The sequence below is a fragment of the Octopus sinensis genome, linkage group LG6, assembly GCF_006345805.1.
Source record: "Octopus sinensis linkage group LG6, ASM634580v1, whole genome shotgun sequence".
In the NCBI taxonomy this organism is placed as follows: domain Eukaryota; kingdom Metazoa; phylum Mollusca; class Cephalopoda; order Octopoda; family Octopodidae; genus Octopus; species Octopus sinensis.
In genome coordinates this window covers 99,017,138-99,025,356 of record NC_043002.1, presented here as the reverse complement: position 1 = coordinate 99,025,356, position 8,219 = coordinate 99,017,138, and positions in this window count along the sequence as shown.

Genomic DNA, 8,219 nt, shown 5'->3' with positions numbered 1-8,219 from the left:
GGCCTGTTGATGGATATGTATATATAATGTATGTATGACTATGTAACAAATATATATATATATATATATATATATATATAGGCGCAGGGGTGGCTGTGTGGTAAGTAGCTTGATAACCAACCACATGGTTCCGGGTTCAGTCCCACCGCGTGGCACTTTGGGCAAGTATCTTCTACTGTAGCCTCGGGCCGACCAATGCCTTGTGAGTGGATTTGGAAACTGAACGAAGCCTGTCGTATATATGTATATATATATATGTATGTGTGTGTTTGTGTGTCTGTGTTTGTCTCCCTAGCATTGCTTGACAACCGATGCTGGTGTGTTTACGTCCCCGTCACTTAGCGGTTCGGCAAAAGGGACCGATAGAATAAGTACTAGGCTTACAAAGAATAAGTCCCGGGGTCGATTTGCTCGACTAAAGGCGGTGCTCCAGCATGGCCGCAGTTAAATGACTGAAACAAGTAAAAGAGTAAAAAGAGAGTAAAAGAGTAAAAAGAGAGTAAAAGAGTATATATATATATATATTATATATATACGATACAGGGACGTGTGCAAGCGCGACCTGAGGACTGCCAACATCTGTGTGGACACGTGGGAGAAAACAGCTGCTGACCGCTCTGCCTGGCGTCGGACGGTGAGGAAAGGCGTTTCCATGGCTGAGGAGAGGAGGGCACAGCTGTGGTTGGACAGGCGGGACAGGAGGAGGACAACTGCAGCAACACCCCACACGTACCCATCGATGTTCGTGTGCAGCAACTGTACCAAGGACTGCCACTCTAGAATTGGACTGTTCAGTCACAGCAGACGCTGCACATCATCAAAGTAGGCCCCACCCTTGGCGCAACCCATTGTCTATCAAGACAGACGGGGATAAAGAAAAAAAAGATATATATATATATATAATGTATGTACACATATATATAAGTATAGATATATATATACTGTATATATATATATATATATATATATATATATATATATATATATATATATTATATATATATATATATATACATACATACACACACACGTATACAAACATAGACACATACGAAAATATGCACACTACAGGCGAATATTGTTATAGATATCGCTTCTACCCCACCCAAATCTGAGACGCTCACTTCAATGTTAAACATCAATATTAGCTTTCTTTTTGTTTTAAATTTTAAATGAGAAGGAACTGTATCTATCCCCTTTCACCAGGCCCCCAAAACTGGTGGGAGAGATACTCTAATCGAACATATGGCCCAAATTCCTGCAACAGATTAGGCCCTATTTTATGTAGCCGCACTGTCAAGTGATAGTGTTATACTGGATTACAATGCAAGTCAACTTTCCAAGCAAAGTAGATGGAATTTGAACTCGGAAGGCAAAGAACCGAAACAAATACTGCGAGCCATCCGATGCTGTTACCGCTCTTCAGCCTGCGAATTATTTCAGCCGAATTTTAAACAGTGTCGATTTGTGGTTGCAATGAGTTGTGAAGAAATAAATAGTTCATAATATAAAAGAAAATTTTAATCTGAATAAAGTAGCTAGAATTTCAGGAATCATTAAATGTCGCTACTGAAATGATATCGACCATAATAGGGAAGACAACGACATGAATTGGTTGCTAGAAATGAACATGTGTATTAGAAGCTAACACCATATTACTGATTTTACTAGTGTTATCAAATTTCACGGATGTATTGTAGAATATGTTAACCAGACAGATAAGAGGTAAACGTATTTTCCAGACGTCATCCCACCTTAAAAACAAGTGATACACTGAATTTTATTAAGTTCCAAAACTGTAAGATACGCTGAAATTTCATGAAACCTTTTAGATAAAGTAATATATTAAGAACATGATTATGAATAGCAAAACATAATTGAATTAAGTATGATTATAATAATAGATAAGATTTTGAAAGGAAAGAAAAAAACTGTAGTGTATTTTAACACGGTCGAAAGAATCCTATTAATGGTTTTGTACAATTATCTTAGTTTGTTCTTAATTAAAAATCAATCAGCACTATTTTGTCTCTTTCAACTTACATTTACTTCAGAATAAAAGTTGACTATAGTCAAAGTAATTATGTGTTTCGTTGTAATTTTACTCAACGCCAATACACCAGACTGTTTTTCTCCTAATTAGATGTCACCTTAATGTGTAAGTATTAGAGAATGGATGTGTGAATATGCGTGCGATTGTACTTGTATTTGACGGGTGAATGATGTGTAAATAATATATAATTTTTACTAAAATGATTGACTAGCGATAATCGATTGCATCGATTGCAGATATTGCTAATATTTCATTGATTAATACCGAATATCTTTCAGAAAGGAGGATCTAATTAATAATTTTAAAAATTAGTCTCTTTAGAATGAATGCTCCGTTCCTTCAGGATCTTGGGATACCCTTATATCATATAATGATAAACGGCGCCCTTTTCAAGCCTAGCCAGGCTCATGGGCCCGGTTTCCCGGTCTCTGTGGCGTATGTGTTGCCCCCAGCTGGACGGGACGCCAGTCCATCGCAGCGTTACTCAAGAAACAGGAAGAGAGAGTGAGAGAAAGTTGTGGCGAAAGAGTACAACAGGGGTCAGCACCACCCCCTGCTGGAGCCTCGTGGAGCTTTTAGGTGTTTTCGCTCAATAAGCACACTCAACGCCCGATCTGGGAATCGAAACCGCGATCATCCGACCGCTGCCCTAACCACTGGGCCATTGCGCCCCTCCACTTATATGATATACGTTGCAATTAATGGGAGTTAGAGGTGAAAGTGCTAATAAAAATTGAATGCTATCTCATACGAGTGATGTGAAACAGCTTATGCTTATCTGTAAATTCTTGCGGTTATATGAAAAGTGAGGCAAAGAGGGAATGGATTTCTGATAACTACATTTGTGAGAAGTGAGAAAGTAAAGTTTTTTTTTATGTGGAAGCAAAGAATGTAGGGGTGACGGAATACAATATACAAAGAGAAAGACAGGTTCATCAGAGGGAATTAGGCGACTATGGTGTACAAATTCCTAGATCATAGAATAGCAGAAAACCGTTATAATTGCAATGTAAAATATAGATATATGCAAATAATATGTCTGTGCGTTAATAGCCGTAGCGTGTTAGTCATAAAAAATTTTCTAGTCATCCAGAAAATTCTTTTCTTCAGTTGTCTTAAGCATGTCTGTGAGAGAGCAGAAGCGTTGTCATCGTTACGTCAGCGATAGTGGAGTTTAGCATTTGTTGCAATTTGTGTGTTTAACGAGGCTTGTATATGCATACACAAACAGACATACATATGTGTATGTGAGTGTATGAATGTATCTACCCACCTCTCTCTCTTCTCTCTGTCTCTGTCTCTCCTCTCTATCTTCTCTCTCTCTCTCTCTCTCTCTCTCTCTCTTTGTATATACGTTTATATATATATATATACACATATATATATATATAACCCACAGCCTAGCGAAAGTTATCAACAGTGCTTCAGCAATATTGTATATATTAAACGTACATATAAATTACTCTAAACTTTATGACATCATCGTCAGTAAAAACCTTAATAATCAACGTTAATCGAGATTTCTTTCTGTTAACTGAATGGAATACCTCTTTTGTCCTATATACAATATAAAGCAGTTTAGTCTTCTCTCTTGATTCCTAAACACGTTTAGAACACATTACGGCGACATTATACTGCTGATTGGTACAGTAGGCGATTTCACTAAAATCCTTCAAACAGGACCCATTTAGTTCATGTCCTTAAACTGCAAAGCAGTTTGTGGTCACTATTTATGGGCTATGACCTTGTAGAAATCCGATCACACAAAACGTTTCACATATTCATTGTCTACATTTCGGAGAAGTTCAACTTCTAAATTGCCGTTCAGCACTTATTGAGTTACTTCGCTGCCAAAGTTCGACAAAGCTATTGAAAAACTCCAGTTAATACCCTATTACTTTCTCAGAAATATTAGATGGTTATCTCTATTGCATTCCTTGGAAACAATTATGGAATCTGTCGGACAGTGATAAATCAAAGTAAAATAACATGATATTTGAATAGACTGAATTTAAGTGGCTGAATCAGTTCATACAATTGCTTGCTACTATTACCGCGTCATTTTATTTCAAGTAAATGCATTTATCAACACTGAAAGATATAATAGATAAATGGCGTTAGTCAAAAGAAGCAGAATATGAACTACGTACCCATGAACAGCAACCAATATAAATTATTTTGTCAACCATTTGAATGATTTGAAAACAGCATTAGTTCGATGTTTGAATTCTGTCACTTCGAAAAGACAGCAATATATGTGATATGTTCATTTTTCCTTTTTTCTAAGTATTTTTTAATAGCTTTGATTGTTATCATCCAAAACACATTGAACAAATTGTGTTGTTCCCATTTATGCTTAAAAGAAATTGTTGAAAGAAATAATAGAAATCTTCCAGAAAGCTATATAAGAGTCAATGATAGCTAAAAACCGCGTACCTCTGGTGTTTGTACGTCAGCCCATCATGAAACACATTCCTTATTACAAAGCCAAATAGATATTTTAAAGTATATTCAGACATGTTACCACAACTATCATTTACTTTCTTTTATCAAAAATAGATAACATTATTGATTTTTTCAAACTACCATAGAAAACTAACAATCTATGCCTACACAAACACACACATACTTAACACACACACACACACACAAAGTTGTTTATATATTTAAATACATGTTCAGCAAATATTAAGCTGCATAAGATATTAATATTTAAGTATTAGTGATCTGAAAATATCTCATGTTCTTGGCAACTTAAAACAGATCCACAGGAAGTAGCTCCATCAGAGAAACAAACTTCAATTGCTGCTTTAATGTACCAGAATATATAAACGTTCCAAAGTGCTAGTTGCGAAAAAAAGACCACTATTGTTGTTGCTTTATTTGGCACGCACGTTGGTGTAATGTGGAAGTTTCACGCATGTCGGGTACAATATGTACTTTTGATATCCGTTCAAAATTTCTTCTACTTCACGTTTTTCAATACTACTCTAACAAAATATATAGAAACCTCTATAGGTATATTCTCTAAAATAAAGGCACTATATGTTTCGCCTTCAATGAATTATTATTATTATTATTATTATTATTATTATTATTATTACTTTTTTTTTCTTATTTCAAATCTGCTTCCATTTCTTGCCAAGTGTCTTCCCGACTCCTAGGGCAAAGAAACTCATAGTATACATCGGTAGGCCATTAAACCAAACTCAATAGTTCGTTCATTTTTTTTTTAAGTTAAATTAAAATACATGAGCAGCAACAGTTCTCACATCGACAATGCTCTTCTCAATACGTGTGATGTACCAGTTAAGACAATCTTTTGCACTTCTTGCAGGGATGGTAAGCCAGGGATCATTCTCATATAATTTTCGGTTCCCTTCTTGATCATTCCTAGCGCTCCTACGATCACTGGTATTGTAACCGCCTTGAGATGCCACATTTCTTTTATTATTATTATTATTATTATTATTATTATTATTATTATTATTATTATTATTCCTATTATTATTATTATTATTATTGAGTGAGAGAGCAGTTCATGCCATCAAAGTGACACTAGGGTAAAATATACGAAGCCCAATATACCCATCATGACTACCCGTCTGATAAGGGTACACCAGGCACATGCATCACAACCATATGTGCGCGACATGGTGATCTCATATCAAGATAAACAGCACATGACCTTGCAGGTGGGGCCCAGTTAGAATTTTCTTCAGGTTGAGTAGCCCATCCCGCTCCAAAGGTCCCTGAATAGGGGTTGTTTAAGGATGTTGAAAGAACCACCCATGTTTCCAGAGGTGAACTATTCAAATCCCAAAGAATCCCTCTCAACACATGGCTATGATGCTCCCCCACTACTTCTGCTCGTGATCAGATTATTATTATTATTATTATTATTATTATTATTATTGAAGTAACGCTGTCGATTAGGTATTTGTTTCAAGTGAATTAATATTTCAATTAAATTAAATTAATTTGAATTCGATGGTTAAGCCTGTTACTTTACTCGAGAAGTAAAGTAACTGAATAAATTTCCGTCGGTTTCGAAGATGAGGATACAGACGTTCGTTCAAACATCCGAATTAGCGTGAAACTAGTTACATATTCCACAGACACTTCTATCTTTAACGTAAACCTCGGGCGAAACCACGTGACACAATGCTTAACAAGCCTGTACCATTGAATAACTGATGCAATCGATCTTACCGCTTCAGAACAGTTCAATTTCACCCACTTTTGCTCAAAGGATTACTTTGACTAGACGTAAGTCACTTACCTAAATTCGAAGCGGTGCAATCGAATCAGGAACCTCATGATTATGAGGCGAAATTTTTAGCCATTCGTTCATACTGCCTTTAACTCATGTCAATTAAAAACCTAATAAATTAAAAGAATCCAATTAATCAAACATATAAATTTGGATGGTCGGAGCGCAGTGGATGAAAATACAAAAAAAAAAATACGCTAGTCGTTCCCAGTTTCCAGTCTACTTTCAATTCCTTGTCTTAATACTATGTACCGTGCTTTCGTTTATTGCTTTAAGGGTTTTTAGCATTGCGAGCTAACACAGACGCCCTCTCTCTTCCCATCGTCATTGACCCAGGGGAATATTCTCCTTCTGACGTCTAGAAGGTTAAGCGGATTCTTCCAGAACGTGGGTAGTACTCATTACAGCTGAGTAGACAGAAGCAACGTGTAATAAAGTTCCTTGCTCAAGATGACAACATGCTGCTAGGCCCAGGAATTGAACCTATGACTTTACGTTCATGACTCAAACACCCTAACAACAAACCAACTGCTTTGACAACCATGTACCTGCATCAATAATATTCTTGAGAAAATAGTCTTCAAATAATCCTGTACAATAGTCTCTGTCCGGTGTAAAGAAGACCTTTCATAAAATACATTCCAGCCGTGACCATCTCATCTTTATTTCACGTATCATAAATCCAAAAGTAAGCTAACCAGAGCAGTAATATATATCATGGTCTTTAAAATGATGCAGAATGATTAAAGAGAAATTTGGCTGCTGTTTTCAGCACATCAACCAACCTCCTAAAAAGTCCTGTTGCGCGTTTCCTTTTATAAGAATGGCTGCTTTTTACAGTTTATACTTACACTAAAGAGCTCAAAGTTGGCCTTTCCCTTTATTTCATTACTTTATTTTATTACTTCAATCTGACGATTTGCACCATTTTATTACCACGATAGAAGAGTTTCTGGTACCTTCTAATAGTTATTTGATTTGATAACATTTGGTATGAATTACTACATTTCAAGTGGTTTATTCGAAAGCAGTGATATTATCTGCAAAAAGTGTCCTTAAGTTGGTTCTGACGCAATAGATCAATAATTCAAAGTCAATGTGACCAACACCGATAGGTAAGGAAAAGTAAACAGCGAATCGGTTCAATATTTTAATTTCATTTCATCGCTGAGATCTTTTCTCGAGAGTAATATTGTTAAAAACAGAGGACTGTGTATAGACATTACAACATCTTTGTTTCAGTCTAAAGATACCTATAATATTAAAGCATTAAGAGATCAACCGAAGAAGAGTTTGTTCGTCGAGTTCTTTCTATTCTAGACCAAGTTTAGTTCTAAATCCTCTCTTACTTCAGACTTGCCCTGATGTAACTGACTGTGGTGGCCTAAGGTACTGCAGCTTTTATTTAGACACAGTGTATCTCTTTTACTCTTTTTACTCTTTAATTTGTTTGTCATGTGACTGTGGCCATGTTGGAGCACCGCCTTTTGGTCGAGCATATTAACCCCAGGACTTATTCTTTGTCAGCCTAGTACTTATTCTATCGGTCTCTTTGCCCGAACCGCTAAGTTACGGGGACGTAACCACACCATCATCGGTTGTCAAGTGATGCTGGGGGAACAAACACGGACACACAAAGATATACACACACATACATGTATATATATATATATATATATACATATATACGATGGGCTTCTTTCAGTTTCCGTCTACCAAATCCACTCACAAGGCTTTGGTTGGCCCGAGGCTATAGTAGAAGACACTTGCCCAAGGTACCACGCAGTGGGACTGAACCTGGAACCATGTAGTTCGTAAGCAAGCTGCTTGCCACACAACCACTCCTACACCTTTTTGAGATATCTAGGAATACTGTATTTTAAAAATCTCCTG